Source organism: Cupressus sempervirens, chromosome 1 (genome assembly GCF_028749045.1).
Source record: "Cupressus sempervirens isolate cs-2001-9-10 chromosome 1, ASM2874904v1, whole genome shotgun sequence".
Classification (NCBI taxonomy): Eukaryota; Viridiplantae; Streptophyta; class Pinopsida; order Cupressales; family Cupressaceae; genus Cupressus; species Cupressus sempervirens.
This window is the reverse complement of record NC_143118.1, coordinates 833,947,936-833,970,576: the sequence shown is the minus strand read 5'-3', so window position 1 is coordinate 833,970,576 and position 22,641 is coordinate 833,947,936. Positions and strand designations below refer to the sequence as shown.

Here is a 22,641-nt window from a genome sequence, read left to right as displayed (position 1 = left end):
ACGGGCAGCAGCTCGGTGCAAATATGTTGCACCATAAAAAATTGTGCCTTTACTGCCTTGCCCGGATACGTCGTCCTCGCTGACACTACCGGATGTCTTGCACGTTTAATCACAATTATTTTCATTTGATTTTCTGTTAGGTGCAGAGAGGAAGGACAGAACGATCAAATCAGTGTTTAGAAGAACATAACAAAAGAAATGCAAAATTGTGCAAAGGGTTAGCAGCGGAGTTAGTCCAATGTTATTTGAAAATCTTCATTTAATTTCACTGTTTAGTTGTAGGATTTGTTGAACATTAATTTTAATTTTGATAAAAGTATATATTTATTACTTATAAAATATAATATTCAGTGAAGTGAAGTGGAGTGAAAGTTGAGAAATACATTTTTATTTTAATATTTAAAATATTTTCATATTAAAATACAAATATAATTTTATTTTAATATTAAAAATGTTTTTATTTTAATATTAATGTAGAAATATTTTTTTATTTTAATATTTAACAATATATTTCCATATTCTAATAGTATGTAATTTATTAACAAAATAATAAATTAAATACTATTAAAATTATATTTATTACAATATATATTTTATAAAAACCAATGCTATTATGTTATTTAGGCTTGAAGGGGACTGGTGTTGTTGAAGAAAGTGGAGAAGAGAATATTTAACTGTAAACCTTTAATTCGTAGAAGTCTTGCACGGTGACACCAATCGGCCAGTTCAAATAAGTTCCCATGAAGAAATGATTTTGACCCCATTTGGGGATCAAAATATGAGACATTTCTGGAATGCCATTGCCAAACATCTTTCTTAGAACAACCATGATTTCGGCTTTGGTCTCTTCTTCGGGCTGCTGTGCTACTCTTCGCGCTTCCTCGTCTTGCACTGTCACCATCAGAAGGTTCCCTCCAGGATACTCGTTTTCCAAGTGCTGTTACAGTTTACACTCATCTACTTTATTATTGTCATGCGATTAATCCGAACCAAAGAAAAAATCTTAAAGAGTTTTCAAAAATTTGGATTTTACCTGCCAGAAATTATAGTAGCCTCTTCTCTCGTGGGCGTACATGAAAAACTCCGTTCCCGGTCCTCCGGTTGGCCAGAATTTGTAAGGGAATTTCATGAATATCTAGCAATAGTTCACCATGTCCCATTTGTATATTGCTAGCAGCTTCCACATCTGCCACATCATGATATGCATAAAATATCGCAACTCCAACTTTGAATTATCTTGTTAAAGGTGAGAGAGTCATTAATCTTACTGGAAGATCGGGCTTAAACTTGATGAGCTTAGTCTGCAGCACTCCGACACTAACGGAGACAATGGTGTTCTTTGCAGTGTAAACCAATCCATCCTCTGTTGACACTTTCATGCCGCTGTCACTGTACTCGATTTTATGTACCACCTACAACACAATGGTTGCTCATACATCTATATGTTTTTATACTCCTTGTATAAACAATTAAAATCTATATCAAAGCATGGCTTTTAAGAAATATTTTAGAAAAGTTGCAATGAGAAGATTTTTGAGGCGCAACCTTGTTTAATTTGAGGCGTTTGTCAATAATCTTTCCGTTGCTGGATTGAAGGAATTCTTGGGCCAATCTGTGCAGAACGTGCTCGTAACCTCTCGAGTCTGCCACAAAGTAATTATCTTCTCCGAAGTCTTCAAAAAAAATAGTAAAGAGAAATAAGCATCCAATGGTAAAAACTTGGCAATTCAAGCGCCTTGGATAGGTACCTTGGTGAAAACCTGGTAATTCAGGCGCCTTGTGTACTAAGACTAATCCATTATCTATCAGTATCCTATCCGTCATCCATCCACCCATCATCCCATAAGATACCTCCTTGTTCCCTTCGTGTTCCAACCAAATATCCAAAATCTAATGGAGCTTGTAAATACCTCCTGTACAGCTTGTAAATCTTGTATCATCCCTTGTATCATACCTTGTATATCTGAATCTTGTCCAAAGCTTGTACCATATTCCAACTTGTAAATAATCTTGTATCCTAGATTGTATCCTATCACATGCACACAAAGAATCCCATTTTCCTTAAGCTTTTCGCAAACCATCTACCTATCCACCTATCAACTATTATAGACATCCCATCCTTCACAAACATTTCCATCTCACAAAAAACAAAACATGAACAAACTTGTACATTTGTAACATATCTTGGTCCATTAGCTTGTACATCTTCTTTAGCTTAGTATCATTGTATCTATCCGGCTTTCGTGTTAGTTCATCCTTGGTCAACATCTTGCACACATCGCACACCTTGGTTAGCTATTCCAATGCATCTTTTAGCTAGATTTCCTATCACCAAAGTGTTATCCTTCTTAGTTCAGCTTGCCAGACACATCACTCATCCAAATCCACTAGCTTAGGTGCTCTCCGATAGGACCTTATAGGATATAGCTTTTCTCATGTCTGATCTTGGTCTGTTAGTACCTCGTCCTACCCATCTCGTTGGCGAACAGTTCTCTTTTGGATTTTCGCTTTCTTTTGATTTGGGATCTTCCCTTTTGGGTCTTGAAATATCTTTTCCAAGCAATCTCCTTGTTCCCTCCTCAAGGTTGCCACGATCTTCCATATCATGGTATGTTGCGAATGGGGCAATTAGAGCGTAAGGTCTTGATTAGGTCTTTTTCTTATTTTCTTTTTCTGCTTGTGGGTTACCTAGTGTCGTTTCCATGCTACTTCCTCTGGGATTCATGTGTGATACTGGGGCAATCCTTGTGTGTTTGTTTTGAGTTAGTTCGTCAGTCCTTTGGATGGTTGGTGAAAAGGCCTTGATGTTCTTGGTAACCTTGGCAATTAACCAACAGTCCTATAGCAAATCTAGTGATCAACTACATGGTGGTACTTCTCTTTGAAGTATCCCCCCGCTCAAAAAGCTTCAATGGATTCCCTTCATCTCCATTATCCCCCATCCATATCCAGCACCTATCCCAACTTATGCATCAGTATCTCTTTGGATCACTCCTCACGCTTAGCTTTAGGGATCCACAATCCTAGTCTTAGGGATCCACCAATCAAATCAATCCACCAAGCCTCATCTTTCGAGATCCACAATCCTAGTCCTAGGGATCTTCGAAACCCATCTTCCACCAATCTGACTCTTTGAAATCCTATTGCATTAGCTTTATAATCCCCTCATCCATCTCCCTATCCTAGATTCATTTTTATAGCGCTTCGCTCCTCCATCTCCCACCCCAATCTTGGAAAGTCTTAAGCTTGCTTTACTTTTGTGCCCCTGATTTCCCTTTATCATTCTCCCGTAGTGAGAGTTTGAGCTAATTTAGCCCCTTCTCTTTGCCAACTTGTGTCTTAGCTCATCTCAATTTCTTGTACTTTTTAAGAAGTCGTCGAGCCTCGCCTTCTTGAGGAGGCATCATCTAAGTCTAGTCTCTCCTCTTCTTATCCGAGACTGGGGCAACCTTGTTGCCAAAACGTCTTCTTTGTGTCATCTTCATTCGAACTTCTTTGAAATAGTGTTGTCTCAACACTATGTCAAAGAGGGGCAAAATGTAGACACCTAAATTTGATTACACCACTTTGCTAATCTAATTTAGCCATCTCTAAAGGCATCATTAATTAAATTCTTATTTAATTAATCTTTTTCTATCCCCTAGCTGATTAATTTAATTAATCATCTATAGTCCTAATTGATAAATCAAATAATCTATTATTTATCAATTAAATCCTTTTCTCCTATCTAATTCCAAAAATCCCCATTTATTAAATAAATCTATTTGATAAATAAAATCCTCAAATTCAAAAACCCCTAACCTATCTCTAATCCTCCATTTAGCCTAATCCACCCCATCCACCCATACTAACCAAGCTTAGCCACTAACTCACCCACCCTCATTAATGCCATCCACTTACACATCTCTAACATTCCTAATCTAATCCTAAACCCAAGCCTAATCCACTCCCTAATGTTGTCACATTCCCTAAACAAGTTTAAGACTTTCCTAAACCAAATCAAAGTCTCCCCTCAAAAATCCCAACCACCAAGTCATGAGTGCTCTTACAAACCATAAAAGACTCTTACAAGCCCACTCATGACTCTTACATACATCTTCCACACTCTTCCCTCTTCCACACTCATTCCTCTTACATCCCTCTTACATACTCAACCCCACTCATCATGCCTTTAACCAACCCTTTACCCTACCCTCTCACACTCATCCTCCTTGTGACAAGTGTCACCTTCCCATTGGTGCTAAACAAGCACAATCCATGTGCCCCCCTTTGAGTGCATCTTAGCCCTCCTTAACCATCTCCCCATCCTTGCATCTAAGCCCTCCATCCCTCTACCCCTTGGCCTATAAATTGAATCCCATCCCAAGCCATTTCATCAACAATCTTTGAGCTAAAGTTACCATGCTATTTTGAGAACCAAAGCCATCAATCTTACCCTTATAATGCCAAATTTAGAGTTCACAAAGCTACCAATTTTCCATTACCCACCTCCATTGAAGCAGCTTTTGAGCATCTTGAGCATACATCCACATCAAATGACACATCTACAAAATCAAGAAAGCATGGAGTCTTTTCTCTTGTGAGGTTTGCACTTTTTGTTTGCTTTTTTTTGTCTAAACATATATGTGAATTTAGTTTTGGTTTGTGAATGTTTCTCTTATTGTTAATGTTCTTTGCATTCTAGATCTTGTTCTACATTTTGGCACGCCCGGTGGGACCCCGCTATGGGTCATTTTTTTCATCAATTTCTATCTATATGTTGTTTTAAACTAACCATCTAATGTTTGTTGTTGTTTGAGTGTGTTGTGAGGGTGTTTTGCTTGTTTTTTTAGGTTAAAGAACGCACTTGGGAAGAATACATACCCTCAAAAATTTAAAAATAACAAAAAAAAAAAAAAAATTTGAAAAAAATCCGAGTTTTTCAGCTTTTTTTTTCGCACAATGTCGTCTCCGCAGTTTGGCGTCTGCGCCTGCAAATTGTTTTCTTCGCCAGCTACTCTGTTGTCTCCGCAACCAAATTGTCATCTATGTAGTTTGGTGTCTTCGACTGTTATCTATGCATCCTGGACTGTCGTCTCCGCAGATCAGCATCTCTGTAGTTTGGCGTCTGCACCTGATGAACTGTCATCTTCGCCTGTCTCTGTTGCACTTCTATTTTAAAATCTTTATTTCTACACTTTGTAGGATTTAGACCATTTTAAGCATTTTTACGCATAGGAAAAACAACAAAAAAAGTTAAATTTTTTTTTCCCATAGTTAAGCTCTCATTTTTGAAAATTTTGGCTAACTACCTAAATTGCTTTTTTTTTGTCTCATTGCAGGTTGGAGCACATATGGAACCACTAACCATGTTTCTTGCAGGTTTTCATGTTGCTAAAAAATGAACTTGAATGTTTAACCATTTGTCTTTGAATGCATGTTGCTAAAAAATGAACTTGAATGGTTAAACACATTTTCTATTGAATAAATGTTGCTCAAAACACACTCTTGAATGCCATGGATTAAAATCAATTTTTCTTAGAATGCATGCTTAAAACAATAAATCCAATCTTGAATGCCAAGGATCAATTAACCATTGCAATATCAAACACTTCATTTGGAGCTTCTAAAATTGAACAAAACAAATCTCTTTTTCACATGCAATTTAGGTAAAGTTTGATATTTAGACAATTAAAAAACTTTGTTAAGTTGAATACAAATTTGTAAAAATCAATTTGAGTAGTTCCTTGGACTCACCTCTTTTCTAATCACCCATCAATTCAACCATTGGTTGCAATCTTAGTGCCATTTATGGGGATGGGTCTACTTGAAAAAGGTGTTAAATGTTCCACAATCTAACTAACTCACTTGGTCTTTGAACGTTTTCTTTAACTTTATCAAAATTTTTAAATGGCCAAAACTCTAGATTAAATCGATCACACTTCAAGTTTGGGCACTAAAATTGAACAACAATTGACGTGGAGAGCCTCCGGGCATGCACTTGAAATCAAATCTCACACACTTTTGTTTTGGACTTAAAACAAACTCACACTCAATCTTGAATGCCTTAAAGAAAATTAATTGATACTTGACGTGGAGGGCCTCCGGGCGCGTGAGTTTTCTTTTGTTGACCCTAACTCTTCTTATTGTTTGCATTCTTCGATCGATTTACTTTTGTTGGCGCTTCAAGTTGGAATTGAACATTGTCTCTTAAACATGAGTACTTGCAAAGTCTAGATTAGCACACATAAGAGTCAACTGGTAAATGAACAAGTGTGTTTTTTAGCCCAAGGTCATCCGAGTCTTCTCTCCCCTTGTTGTCTTTCGAGGCCATCTTGGGTGCATAAGATTAGGATCCAAAACCTTGTTTCTTTTTAGGAGGCCTGCTTGGAGATTTCATCACCCCTTGGACGACCTCAACTCCAGCGTTCTGGCGGAGTATAAGAATCGGGAGGTGAATCGAAAGACACCTCTCTTGGGATCAAGATTTTGTCACTCGGGCTAAGCCTCAAGGAACTTTATACCCTTGAGAAGTGAAAGAGGAGAAGTGGGTTACCGCTCCTCTCGGCTGTGTGACATCTTTTTTGTCTCATCTATGAATTTGGGCCTCACGTACCTTGCGTATATCGAGGACTCCCTAGCTAAACCAATTGTCAACCTTGCAGACAACCATCTAGGATGTTAATGTGTTTGAAGTGACTGATCGAAACATTTGTAGAACATACACACTCCTCAGCGCAAGTATCACATTCTGAGAACCATAAACTTCTATCTGGGTGTTCCTATCTATTGCTTGATTTTATTTTACTTGTTAAATGAATGTTTGCCAAACTTGGTCAATCCTAGCTTAGGGCACACTTAGCGTAGTCACTGCCTATTTTAGAAGTTGAACGAGTCAAAGAAAAACAATTGAGATTTCTCAAAAGCCAAGCAAATTCAGGAATTTATGTCGGAACAACCCAAACCCAAATAGAAGTTTCACAAGGTCAAACTCAAGCCATCTCTAGCATACCAAGAACTTTCAACCAAGAGAAAAGAAATAACACCAAGCCCACGAATTGCCAAAATCCACAAAGCAGAGGACAAAGCTACCGACGAAGCACTTCAAGAGGCATGGTTAGAGTGCACCATCAAATTTAGCCAACATCCAGGAGTTAATCCTGCTTATGCCTTACCAACTAGGCATGATTTCTATGATTAGACACCCTTGTTTCTCCCCATCTTCTTGGATAAGCTTCACTTTAGATTCATCTTTGTAGAAAAGCCAGCCATCTTAGGTTATCCCCGTAAGCATTATTAGCTCTTCCATCTCATTTAGAATCAAACCATCTAGCCAGCAATCCAAAATCTTCGCATCCAAGCCTTCAAAATTTGTTGTCACCTTGCCAAAAGTTGGCCATTCCTAAAATCTTCCAAATCCACCAATCTCACCAAGGTTATCCCTTTGACAGAGCTTTGTCTAGGGTAATCTAGCTTTGTCACTTGTTATCCCTCATCACCTTGAGCTAAAGGTTGGGATCCACAAGTGGTCAGTCTCGTGTTCTTCCTAAAGGATCATTAGTCTATCCTTAAGTTGACACAATCACCACCAAGCTTGCACATAGGAAAGTAGACTTTTTGTGCTTTGGCAACATATCTTTGAAGTTAGAATCCCCAACCCAATCCTCCTTAGGTTTTGTCATATAGCTTTGCCTCAACCTAGGAAATAATTTGCATAGAAAAGCCTTCCCCCCTTTTGCATCCACCAGCATTTGTTGCATCTCATCCCTAGGAGTATTTTTCATGCCACCCGTCACTCGCTTCGCCAAGAAGAAAGAAACAATGGAGCCCTATCATTTGGATCGAACAACATCACCCCCCTTGAGAACTCAGCCATCCTTCAGCCCAGAGAAAGCTATGCCATCACCTACTGACATTGAAGCTTTCATGAACCAACCAGGAAATGCAGTATTGGTAAATGCCATTATAGACAAGAACAAAGAGACAATCATGGCTAATTTTCGAAGGGACAATGTAGGAACCTTTGACTTTGGAAGACCCCCTCCATTATCATATCCATCTCACCCATTGTTTGGGTAGCTGCCACCACCCATAGGCTCTTATGATCCAAATTATCCTCAATATATGCCAAAAGAAGAGCCTCCAGCCAATCCATATGATCCAACAGACCCAAACATACCATCATCCACCCAAGTTGAAATCTCCATACTGCAAGCAAACCCAACCACCACCACTCCATCCTTGGTTCATACCTCTCTGCTCCAAACCCCCTTTACCCAAAACACCTCACCATTCACCTCCTTCACTATTGCTGCTGCTCCCCAACCCAGCCTTCCAAATCCACCCATCTCCCAAATCAGTGCTAGCATCTTTGGCCAACCTCATCAATATACAACAGGGATGCCACCCATGGGGCCAAGTAATCAACCTTTCATCACCCCCAGCTTGTTCACCACAGCCCAAAGCACAATCCCATCATTTCCATTAGGTCTTGGGAGCTCAATACCATTAGCCACAAATCCACAAGCTACTACCTTCACTCCACAAAGCTATCAAATCTCACAAGCTACTGCCAATTTTCTACCAAGCTCCCAAGTGACCCCAGCTCTTGCCACCCCTCTACCAAGCTTCCAAATCTAGCCACCAAGCTATCAAACCCCATCAATTCCATTCCCAAGCTTTCAATTCCCACCACCTCCACCACCAACTAATCCATTACCTCCTATTACCAACTACTTTTCAATGCCACTTCTAGGAGGTAATCCACCAATCTAGCCAACCACCAATTATTTGTAAATGCCATCCCAAATGGGGGCACAACCAACATATATTGGTCAAACCCCACAAGCCCCCCGATCCTTTCCCCAAGCCTCACAACCATCTTATACCTTACCCCCACAAAGCAATCCATTTATCCCACAGCCAGCTTATGTTCCTCAATCCTAACCTCAAATCCCATATCAACAGCAAGCCTCGCAGCACATGTAGCAATATGCGCCACCTCCCCCTCAGCAACCTATCATCCACCATGCAACTGCCTAAACAATGTACAATCTCTATCAGCAAATCCCTCACAACTATCCATATTCAGTGGCCCCACCTAGCACATACCTACCTCAAGGCATTCCTACATTAGGGGCACCCTAGCCATCACCTATCAATTCTGAATGGGAGCAAATGAAGACAGCTCTGAAAGCCATCCAAGAAGGGAATGATCCGAAGACATTCAAGTTTGAGAATGTGTGTCCTTACCCATTTGAAAGAGCCATTACCACGACACCATTTCTTGAACACTTTGAGGTACCCAAATTTGACAAATTCAGAGGAAAAGGAGACCCTGTCACACATATCAAAGAATTTTACATGCACTTCTAGGACGTGGCATACAATGATGTCTTCTTCTTGCGCCTTTTTCCCAAAAGCTTGGCTGGACCAGCTCTTGAATGGTTTTACAGAATCCCCTATGGCACAATTAAAAACTTTGCTGAATTATCTAAGGCATTTGTAGCCCAATATGCCCATCTTGTTGAAACAGAGCTATCAATAGTTGATCTTGTCCACACCAAGCAAAAAAGTGGAGAAAGCCTTGCCGAATACCTACAAAGATGGCAAACCCTTACCACCCGCATATCCTGTACCTTGCCAGAATGCCATGTCATGAAAATGTTTATTGATAATGCCCATCCCAGTTTGGCTCACCACATGACCATGAATTGTCTACAGACCTATAAGGATATCAAAGAGAAAGGAATGATCCTTGAGCAAGGACTCATTAAAGATGGTGTGGTCAAGATTTACAAAGAGGCCAACCAAAATCAATCACATTCCAATGACAAGTCTAGGTATTGGAACAAAAACAAGCATGTTGCAACAAATGGGGTTACTGACACCAGACATGTGAATATTGTTGGTCCTTCTCAAAACCAGTCTAACCCACCATGTCAAACAAATAACCAACAAGCTATCAATTACCAACAACGGAATAACCAAAGCTATCAAAACCACAATACAAGACCCAAATTTCAAGGGTCTAACAATCAAGCTAATGCCATCAATGTAGCTGTAGGGAAAAAGCCCAGATTCCAACCTGCACCTAGAAACTATACACCCCTTGGTGAGCCATTGGATGTTATTTTTGAGAAATTGGCTAAGGAAAACCTCATCAAATTTCCTCCTACCCAGCAAATTGATCCAAGCCAATCCAAAGCTGCATGGTACAAGGACAATGAGTATTGCAAGTTCCATAGGGTAAATGGTCACACCACCCTCAGATGCATGAAACTAAAAGATTATGTGCAGGACCTCATTGATCGGAAATAAATCACTATTGGTGCCCAAACCTCTCCCAATGTAGGCTTACAGATTTATCAAAATGCTTTTCCTCCACACAACAACCAAAATCCTAGAAAAGCACCTATCCAAAACAACACCAACAACCGCCAGCCAAACCAACAGCATGGGAAGAACAATGACCACACTTCATCCTATATAGACTATGGTAGCCTTATAGGTTGTATATCCGAGAAAGAGCCTTCTGTCAATGTTATCAATATCCGAGGACCAAAAAATGAGTGTGCAGTCACCACTCGAAGAGTGCAATTTAACATCGCAAGCCCATTAGTTTCACCAGCACCATCAGCTCCATCAAAAAGCCAGTACAATATCTTGGAACACCTTGGGAACATGCCAGCCCAAATCTCCATTTTAGACCTTCTCCGCACTAGTCCTGTGTACAAAGACATCCTTGAAAGTGCTCTCATAGAATCCCGTGTCCCTTCTGATATCAATGCTACTGACTTTCATAATGTCATCAGACACCTATCCTCCTCATGTGCCCTATCATTCAAACCCACTGACATACCCGCGGTCGAGCCAGATCACACCCTTCCGCTTCGCATAGCCATCATGGTATCCAATTTTGCCGTGAAAAGAGTAATGATAGATAATGGATCAGCCTTGAACATTTGCACCCTAAAATTCATAAAACAAGCTGGGTATACTGAGGCAAATATGATTAGTGAGGTTATCACCATCAAAGCTTATGACAACTTGGAAAGGACCACAGAAGGGACTATTTTGCTACCAATCAAGGTTGGGCCAGTCATCCAAGAGATAGTTTGCCATGTTTTTGATCTAAACTTACCATTTAACATCCTCCTCGGTCACCCATGGATTCACACTATGAAGGCCGTTCCATCCACCTACCATCAGTGCATCAAATTTTTGCATCAGGGCACTGAGGTGACCATCCATGCCGATCCAGAACCCTTTGCTTACTGCAATGCAGTTGAAGCCTCATATACAAATCATTGCCCTAGAATAGACATCGACACAGCCATCGCCAACTCATCCCACACTTGTAATGATGCAAAAACCATCCTCGCCTCCACCCTATCTACTGTAAAGATCAACAACAAAGGCTATGGAGAATATAGTCTGTCAGATGCATTTGCTGTCAGAGAAATTCCACTTGATCCACATACCCATGGACGACCAACATATCACAAAGCTAAGGAGATTCCACCTCCTCGATACAAACAGTTTGGCCCAACCACCTTTGTGTCCTCAAAAACCCCTCTTCATGAAGAGCTCACTCTAGATATCAACAATTGGTTACATAAGGATGCACCTCCAAGAAATCAAGCATGCCTTGATCACTTCAGCCAAGAGTATCCCCAAGAACATAAGCTCATCACTGAAAAATGGAACTATCAAGGAGGTGGACTAGGACCAAAAGAAAGGGGCATGCAATGTCCCATCGAAGCACATAAGTGGGAAACGAAGTCAGGTCTTGGCTTTGGCATACCCACAACTGGCGGCACCAATGAGAACGGTCACGCTTTTTTGAACATCCACCGTGACCTTGTCAAAATCGAAGACATTCCTGAGGAAGTAGAAAAGAGAGCCTACAATGATATTCCAGACCAAATCTTCCTAGGAGACTCTGTTCTCTGAGAACTATCCATCCATCTCATTGACCTACCACTCGCTCATCCACAACTCATAGATTGGGACCAACCAAGTGTCATACATATTGATGAGTTCACATCAGAGGAAGTGCTTCTAATATTCATGGGAGCTAAAAATCCTCATAAGAAAACAAAGCCAGATTCTGCCTACATCTACAAGCTAGATCCCAAGGGGTATTTTGGAGAAAATCCCCAACCTAGTTTTGATACACCCAAAACTGGAACTATGGTAAATCTGGGACTAGCTAAGGCAGCGAAGAGAACCCCTCAGCAAGAAAATCCAGAGCCACAAGCAGAACATGAGGATTTAGGATTGCCTCCTCAAGATAATCGACTAGAGGTGTCTTCTATTCTCATAGAGGATACTAGAGAAGTCAACATCAGTTCTTTAGAGATCCCTAGACTTGTTCACATTGCTGCATCCCTATCACAAGACCAAGCTGACCTCCTCTTTGAGGTCTTAAGAGAGAATATTGGCCGATTTGCATGGTCATATCAAGACATGCTGAGACTTGATCCAAAGCTTGTAGTTCATCATCTTGCAGTTGATCCAAAGATCAAGCCCGTCAGACAAAAGCTTAGAAAAATGCACCCCAAGGTGGCATTACTAGTCAAAGCTGAATTAGAAAGAATGTTAGCTGCTAAGGTTATCTAACCTATCGACTACTCAAAGTGGATCTCCAACATGGTCCCTATCACTAAGCCTTCCAGTGACATCAGAATCTGCACTGATTTTAGATATCTAAACAAAGCTTGCCCAAAAGATGATTTTCCCTTACCCAACATAGATATGATTGTAGATCTTACAGCTGGACATGAGATTCTGTCCCTTATGGATGGATTTTTTGGTTATAATCAGATCAAGATTGCAGAAGAGGATCAGCATAAGACAAAATTCACTACCCCTTGGGGAACCTTCTGCTACACCATGATGCCTTTTGGCCTAAAGAATGCTGGGGCTACCTATCAAAGAGCTATGACAGCCATTTTCCATGATCTTATCCATAAAATTTTGGAGGATTATGTGGGTGATATCCTAGTCAAATCTCACACCTTCATGGATCATCTCGTTGACCTGGAGAAAGTCTTTGATAGGTTAGCCCAATATCATCTCATGTTAAATACCAAGAAATGTGTCTTTGGGGTCACATCTGGCAAGCTTCTAGGCTTCATAGTTTCTAAGTGAGGTATAGAGATCGACCCCAAAAAGGTCAAGGCTATCTTAGACATGCCTCCTCCCCAGACACTGTGACAGCTTCACTCTCTTCAGGGAAAGCTTCAATCCGTCCGATGCTTCATCTCCCAGCTTGCAGATAAGTGTACACCATTTTCACATTTACTAAAGAAGGACAAGAACTTCAAGTGGGATCCTTTATGTCAGCACAGCTTCGATCAGCTCAAGCAGTATCTCACTAATCCCCCTATCTTGGTTCCACGAGTTCCTGGTCAGCCCTTGATCTTGTATATATCAGCAACACCTACTACTCTAGGGGCACTTCTAACACAACATGATGATTATAGCAGAGAGAGAGCCATCTACTATATCAGTAGAACCCTAGTTGGTTATGAACTCAATTACACTCCTATGGAAAAAGCTTGTTTGGCAGTTATTTTCTCAACTCAAAAGCTTTGCCACTACATGCTAAGTCATACCATCCAACTAGTCTCCAAGATTGACCCTCTCAAGTATATGCTCTCCAGAATAGCACTTACAGGCCGTTTGGCCAAATGGGTTATGCTCCTTAGCGAATTTGACATCCAGTATGTGGATAGAAAGGCAATCAAAGGGAAAGCTATAGCAGATCACCTAGCTGATGAACCTCTAGTAGATGCATATCCTTTGCTCACAGAATTCCCAGACAAGCATATCTGCCTAATTGAAGAACAACCCCCATGGAAGCTTTATTTTGATGGCTCATACACATCTCATGGATCAGGGGCAGGAATATTATTAGTTACACCTCAGGGAGATTATATTCCCAAAGCCTTCAAGCTACAATTCCCCAACACTAACAATATAGCAGAATATGAAGCTCTTGTAGCAGAGTTAAAGATAGCTGCAGAATGGAACATCACTGAGTTAGAAATCTTTGGCGATTCCTAGCTCATCATCAAACAAGTCTTAAATGAATATCAAACCAAAGATGAAAAGCTATTACCCTACAAAGATCTAGTTGATCAGCTAACCCAACATTTTACAAAGCTTCAGTTTACACAAGTGCCACGAATGCAGAACAAGGCAGCAGACACCGTGGCCACTATCGGCTCGCTCTTTGAAATTCCCCAAGAAGCTACGCAGTATGAGTTTTTAGTCGAGCAACTCCTCACACCCGCCTATGCGAATGAGGATTCAAACCGTGTTTGTATCTTGGTTGGTCCCCAATCCCCTTGGTACCATGAAATTCATGCTTACCTTAACAATGGTATCATATCCCCTCACCTCATACACTTATTCGAAAATCATCCCGCTATGTCATCATAGCCAATACCCTATATCGTCGGGGTTATCACGATACCCTCTCTCGATGTTTAGATGAAAATGAGGCCCCGATGGCATTAAAAGAAGTATATTCCAAACTTTGTGGTGCCCACATGAGTGGTATTGTCCTAGCACGACAAATCCTTAGAGTAGGTTACTATTGGCCTACCATTAAAGAAGACTCCTGTGAATTTTTCAGAAAGTGTCTCCCATGTCAGCAGCACACAAATCTTGTGCACGCTCTAGCACAAGATCTACAGCCTATTGCACCACCTTGGCCTTTTGCTTGTTGGGGCCTTGATCTAGTTGGAACTATCACACCTCTCTCATCTGATGGACATAAATGGATAATAACAACTACAGACTATTTCACTAAATGGGTGGAAGCAGTCCCCCTAGTCTCAGCTGCAAGAGTTCAGGTCTCCAAGTTCATCTTGTACCACATTGTTTGCCGCTTTGGCATCCCATCCACCATCTTCATTGACCACAGAGGTAACTTTGAAAATCTCAACATGGAAGAATTATGCACTTCCCTCCGCATCCATCACCTCTTTTCTAGCCCATATTTCCCACAAGGTAATGACCAGGCAGAGGAAACTAATGAAACCCTCCTCAAAATCCTAAAGAAAGTTGTCAATGATTCCAGCTGTGATTAGCACTTTCAAATAAATCCGGCTCTATGGGCCTATCGAACTTCCTTCTGTACATCCACAGGAACAACTCCATACTCCTTAGTCTATGGTGCTAAAGCGGTATTACGTATAGAAGTTGAACTTCCCTCACTACGCATATCTTTGTGAGGGCAAATCTCAGATGAAGAATACAGAGTAGCTCGGCTCACCCAGCTAGATCTCTTAGATGAGAAGAGACAAGAAGCCTATGACCATATCACAGTCTATCAAACTCATCTCAAAAGGAATTTCAACAAGAAGGTGCTCCCACAACACTTTTAGCCAGGTGACATGGTCCTCAAAGAAAATATGAAAGTCCAAGTAGATCGAGAAGAGAAAGGCAAGTTTGAACCTACCTGGCTTGGTCCTTATGTTGTCACTACATCCTTTGACTCTAGAGCCTATCAGCTATCTACACCAGAAGGAGAACTCTTGAATGATCCTACTAACATCATTCATCTCAAGAATTTCTATGCTTGAAGATCCTTGGTATACCTAGCTTTTGAAAAATACAAAAAAAATAGTAAAGAGAAATAAGCATCCAATGGTGAAAACTTGGCAATTCAAGCGTCTTGGATAGGTACCTTGGTGAAAACCTAGTAATTTAGGTGCCTTGTGTACTAAGACTAATCCATTATCTATCACTATCCTATCCCTCATCCATCCACCCACCATCCCATAAGATACCTCCTTGTTCCCTTGGTGTTCCAACCAAATATCCAAAATCTAATGGAGCTTGTAAATACCTCATGTACAACTTGTAAATCTTGTATCATCCCTTGTATCATACCTTGTATCATACCTTGTATATCTGAATCTTGTCCAAAGCTTGTACCATATTCCATCTTGTAAATAATTTTGTATCCTAGATTGTATCCTATCACATGCACACAAAGAATCCCATTTTCCTTAAGCTTTTCGCAAACCATCTACCTATCCACCTATCAACTATTATAGACATCCCATCCTTCACAAACATTTCCATCTCACAAAAAACAAAACATGAACAAACTTGTACATTTGTAACATATCTTGGTCCATTAGCTTGTACATCTTCTTTAGCTTAGTACCATTGTATCTATCTGGCTTTCGTGTTAGTTCATCCTTGGTCAACATCTTGCACACATCACACACCTTGGTTAGCTATTCCAATGCATCTTTTAGCTAGATTTCCTGTCACCAAAGTGTTATCCGTCTTAGTTCAGCTTGCTAGACGCATCACTCATCCAAATACACTAGCTTAGGTGCTCTCCGATAGGTCCTTATAGGATATAGCTTTTCTCATGTCTGATCTTGGTTTGTTAGTACCTCGTCCTACCCATCTCGTTGGCGAATAGTTCTCTTTTGGATTTTCACTTTCTTTTGATTTGGGATCTTCCCTTTTAGGTCTTGAAATATTTTTTTCCAAGCAATCTCCTTGTTCCCTCCTCAAGGTTGCCATGATCTTCCATATCTTGGTATGCTGCGAATGGGGCAATTAGAGCGTAAGGTCTTGATTAGGTCTTTTGCTTATTTTCTTTTTCTGCTTGTGGGTTACCTAGTGTCATTTCCATGCTACTTCCTCTGGGATTCATGTGTGATACTGGGGCAATCCTTGTGTGTTTGTTTTAAGTTAGTTCATTAGTCCTTTGGACAGTTGGTGAAAAGGTCTTGATGTTCTTGGTAACCTTGGCAATTAACCAATAGTTTTATAGCAAATCTAGTGCTCAACTACATGGTGGTACTTCTCTTTGAAGTATCCCCCTGCTCAAAAAGCTTCAATGGATTCCCTTCATCTCCATTATCCCCCATCCATATCCAGAACCTATCCCAGCTTATGCATCAGTATCTCTTTGGATCACTCCTCACGCTTAGCTTTAGGGATCCACAATCCTAGTCTTAGGGATCCACCAATCAAATCAATCCACCAAGCCTCATCTTTCGAGATCCACAATCCTAGTCCTAGGGATCTTCGAAACCCATCTTCTGCCAATCTGACTCTTTGAAATCCTATTGCATCAGCTTTATAATCCCCTCATCCATCTCCCTATCTTGGATTCATTTTTATAGCACTCTGCTCCTCCATCTCCCCCCCCAATCCTGGAAATCCTTAAGCTTGCTTTACTCTTGTACCCCTAATTTCCCTTTATCATTCTCCCGTAGTGAGAGTTTGAGCTAACTCAGCCCCTTCTCTTTGCCAACTTGTGTCTTAGCTCATCTCAATTTCTTGTACTTTTTAAGAAGTCATCGAGCCTCACTTTCTCTCCCCGCTGCCTTCTTGAGGGGGCATCATCTAAGTCTAGTCTCTCCTCTTCTTATCTGAGACTGGGGCAACCTTGTTGCCAAAATGTCTTCTTCATGTCGTCTTCATTCAAACTTCTTTGAAATAGTGTTGTCTCAACACTATGTCAAAGAGGGGCAAAATGTAGACACCTAAATTTGATTACACCACTTTGGTAATCTAATTTAGTCATCTCTAAAGGCATCATTAATTAAATTCCTATTTAATTAATCCTTTTCTATCCCCTAGCTGATTAATTTAATTAATCATCTATAGTCCTAATTGATAAATCAAATAATCTATTATTTATCAATTAAATCCTTTTCTCCTATCTAATTTCAAAAATCCCCATTTATTAAATAAATCTATTTGATAAATAAAATCCTCAAATTCAAAAACCCCTAACCTATCTCTAATCCTCCATTTAGCCTAATCCACCCCATCCACCCATACTAACCAAGCTTAGCCACTAACTCAGCCACCCTCATTAATGCCATCCACTTGCACATCTCTAACATTCCTAATCTAATCCTAAACCCAAGCCTAATCCACTCCCTAATGTTGTCACATTCCCTAAACAAGTTTAAGACTTTCCTAAACCAAATCAAAGTCTCCCCTCAAAAATCCCAACCACCAAGTCATGAGTGCTCTTACAAACCATAAAAGACTCTTACAAGCCCACTCATGACTCTTACATCCATCTTCCACACTCTTCCCTTTTCCACACTCATTCCTCTTACATCCCTCTTACATACTCAACCCCACTCATCATGCCTTTAACCAACCCTTTACCCTACCCTCTCACACTCATCCTCCTTGTGACAAGTGTCACCTTCCCATTGGTGCTAAACAAGCACAATCCATGTGCCCCCCTTTGAGTGCATCTTAGCCCTCCTTAACCATCTCCCCATCCTTGCATCTAAGCCCTCCATCCCTCTACCCCTTGGCCTATAAATTGAATCCCATCCCAAGCCATTTCATCAACAATCTTTGAGCTAAAGTTACCATGCTATTTTGAGAACCAAAGCCATCAATCTTACCCTTATAATGCCAAATTTAGAGCTCACAAAGCTACCAATTTTCCATTACCCACCTCCATTGAAGAAACTTTTGAGCATCTTGAGCATACATCCACATCAAAGGACACATCTACAAAATCAAGAAAGCATGGAGTCTTTTCTCTTGTGAGATTTGCACTTTTTGTTTGCTTTTCTTTGTCTAAACATATATGTGAATTTAGTTTTGGTTTGTGAATGTTTCTCTTATTGTTAAAGATAGAGGAATTAAAATAACCTCTCTTACACCAATGGGATGCCTATGTCACTCGCCTAAATCAAGATGCTATGATTTGCAGTTAGAAAATGATGACCAATATCACTAATATCTAGACCAAATTATTAAAATCTTAGCACATACAATTTTAGGGCTTGTCTTTTTACAAAGAGATTCATAATAAGTGACACATATGCTATACACTATTATGATAAGGGGGACCCAATGTGATTAGTCTATAGACTCTGACTCGAGAAATTCTAATAACTAACACTTTGAAAGATTCAATAGATACATTATTCCCAAATATCAAAGATGGCAATTTGCCAAGTAAAACAAATAAGGTATTACATACCTACATTTTATATATAATATTTTTATAAATATTGAGTATTTGTGTGATTTTATTTGGCTGCAAATCAGAGTCCAAGTAAGCAAAAGAGATCTCTTCATGACTAATTCAAGCCTTAAAAACATTCATGGAACAAATTAAGTGGATAATGAAGACATTTCAATGTATTCAAAGAGAACTTTCATTGCACCTCATTTATCATGTCAAATGCAATGATCCAGTCATTTTTACATCAACATAACTAAAGATTAATGCAATTTTTTTTCCACAATTCATGATATGTATTTTTGATTTTGGGTAAGATTATGTGCGAGTTTTTGCATCAACATTTTGGAAGCAAGAATATATAACAAAAGATGCCAACAAATCAAATGAAGGAGCTAATGACAGTGCAATTAATACATATTAGTGGCACCCAATAAACATAATCTCCTAAACAAGAGGAAAACATTGAAGCAAAATGTTAAGGATCAAAATATCTTATATTTGTTTGACCAACACTTTCTATTATCTATTATCTCCCTCATCTTTCTTAAATTACATTTCAAGAATCATCAATGCTCACATCTAATAAATCGCTTTTTAAACACGTTGGAGGGGGCCTTAGCGACTGTTAATCAATAGTAATCTTTCAAGAATGCAACATGCGCAAAGTTGACATGACTAATTAATGCAAGTGAATAGATCACTAGTCAAGAATAACATCTACCATCCAATTTAAAATAAGAGTTGGATTGTGAAATTTTTCATTGCAACAAAATGGTAGATATTAAAAAGCTCAACTGCTTGTAAAAACTACAATGGAGGAGTAAATGTATCATTCAAATAAATCCCTTTAATTGAATCGGCATGGTTCACTATGGAGATTTCTCATACTCATCTAATTAAAACATATGTTGTTGTAATGGGTTTAGGTCCTTCTCATGCTTATCTATTCCAAACATATGTAGTTGTGCTAGGTTCGAGTCCCTCCACTCTCATACCTATCTAACCAAAATATATATCATTGCAATGATTCTTCCAGTGATATAAAAAATTGCATCACTATAAGTACATGCAATATAATTTTGGTTTCTTTGACAATTTTAGAAAAGAGTAGTTAAGCAAACTAATTTTACCCAAGAAAGAGTATCTGCTCTTCATCATCTTGTTCCTGTCCACTGAAAGAGGTAATTTTGTTTTAACCAATGATCCCCCAAGATATGAAAGAAGATGAGATTTCTTAAAAATATAAGAGGGGGGCAAATATTCATCTACCTTTGGTTTTCCATGTCCTCTGGAGCCACCTTCTTAACCTCCCCATACTCTAATTTGATCTTCAACTTGAGAAGCCTATGATATAAACCATTCATTTCATGTAAAAGCATCAGCATGCAAGGCATTAAAAATGGCTCATAAATTAAGAGATGACAATTACAAACTTCTTTTTTCTCCAATATGTCCTTATGTGATGATGATGAGAATAAGGGTTTGCATAACAACTCCCAACAACATACCAATCCAAATGCCTCATTTACCAATTATATCATATAAGAAGTATGAATTATGAATTAATAGAGTCATGGTTAGAAATATGAAATTGTGGATATGGATAATAAATTAAAGAGCTAGTTTGTTTACTTGTCCCTAAAGATTAAGTGTATATCCAAAGAGAAAACCCAATGGCATGCCTACAATGTAATAGCAACATATGTTCACATACACTACCAAATCTTACCACCCTTACCCTACTACCACCCTTGGAACATAAAACAAAACATGGCTAATTTAACTTCTATATCTCTACTTCTAATCGATTAAACCATTACAAATTGAATCCAACTAGCTTGAAATAACTATTTGTAAGGAGTATAAGAGTATTGTTAGTGCTAGAAGAGTTGCGAACATGGAAGTGGCTTTAATAATGCCTTGTTTGTCTATGAGAAGTAGTGGAAAATTATCTTTGGAAATGTAGATAACAACAATGCATAGAATTACCTTGACCATGGAAGTAAAGGACACAACCACTGTTGAAAAATTTGTTGCTTTTGCATGCCTTGCCCAAAGTTCATTGGACACTTTTACACTGCAACAAAGTTACAAAGTCATAAGTCACTATTTTGTTAATGCTATCCATAGCATATCAATACTTACAAAGGATAAAAGTGGGCTTATGGGATTCAAAAGCATATGCTATAAATATAAATAGAGAAATAATGTAAGCAATTTTGAGTTGGGAAATAGTACAAGAAGTGTGACACTACAAATGCTTTGTTTTAATAGACATGATAATTATGTAAGGAGAATATTATTTCATTTTGATGATCTAGATTGTAGAATAATGTGAAATATTGATGAAGAAACCAAGTTCATGTTATAAATTCAAATAATAACAAATAGTGTTACAAAATAGTAAAAATCAAAAGATATAACAAATTCTAAACACAAAATATTAATATTAATAGCCAATAGGATTAGCCATTGTATACTGAAGCCCCAAACTTATGAAGAAACTTGATGGTTGTATGTGTATGTACACAAAGTTATGGTGCCAAAAGGGGGGTATAAGTGGCCATTTTCTTCTTTTTTTGTTATTTTAATTTTCTTTTTCTAAAATTGGCAATTTCTAAACTTCGACAAAAATTTGAAGATAGTTATGCTTTAAATTCTAAGATATGACAAAATCAAAAATAGTAGTCCTTTAAATCTAGTTTCTAAACTACTAACTTTTTTTTCAAAATGTTTTAGTTTTAGGCCCTTAAAAAAGGGGGACATAGAAAGTGGTTTTGTTTTATCACAAAAAAACATAACATAGTTCAAAGTGTGGCCCCCCTAATTTTTTTTTTGAAATCCTTTAATCTCTTTGGTCAAGAGGGAGATAGGGTAGAGAGTGAGAAAGAGTAGAGGATGGGGAGAGAGTAGGGGATATGATGAGAAGTGAGTAGGGGAAAAAAGAGAGAGAAGGGGATGGGAAAGATCATTTGATATGGTGTAGGGAGAGAGAGAGAGTAGGGGATGGGAAAAGAGAAAGGGAGGAGAGTAAGAGAAATAGAGATACACCTGAAAAGAGTAGGGGAGGTAGAAAGGGAGAGGGAGAGGGAGAGAGAAGGAGAGAGAGGGGATAAGGTAGAGAGAGTGAGAGAAATGGAGAGTGTAGGGGATGGGGTAAAGAATATGGGAGGTGAGTGCACCAAGATGGTGTACAATTTAGTGGAAACCACAAAAAAAAAACTAAAAACATGAATAACCTGATTAGATTATATGAAATTTCAAAAAGTAGCTAGGATTGGTTACCAACCCTAGCAAAAATATATAAAAAAAACAAAGCCTAATCGAGTCCCTAGGATGAAAAATCTATTGAAAACCTGATTGGGTTTTGAAGAAATAAAAATACGCTCCACTCTGGAAGCCATAAATTTCACATTCGAACTTTGATTAAATTCATTTGAAATGTGTTGGAAAGCCATTAAAGATATCTACAACATAATGAAACTAAAATAATAGTAGGAAATAAAGATTCTATTTTCCATCCATTATAATCAATCATGTTCTAAAAGAAGCAGTCATTATTTTCCAAACATGGAGCAAATAGGTAGGTAGAGTATTATCAAAGTTTTTATCTTTCTATCATCTCTCTCACTCTCTCTATCTCTTTCTCACACACAAACTCACTCACTCTT

The 22,641-nt window shown here is 39.0% G+C and overlaps 1 pseudogene; it reads right to left on the bottom strand.

Annotated features, from left to right (window-relative positions):
• Positions 1–670: 670 nt before the first annotated feature.
• The window catches only part of LOC149580438 (spermidine flavin-dependent amine oxidase-like), a 60,312-nt pseudogene continuing 38,341 nt past the window's right edge, over positions 671–22,641 (bottom strand).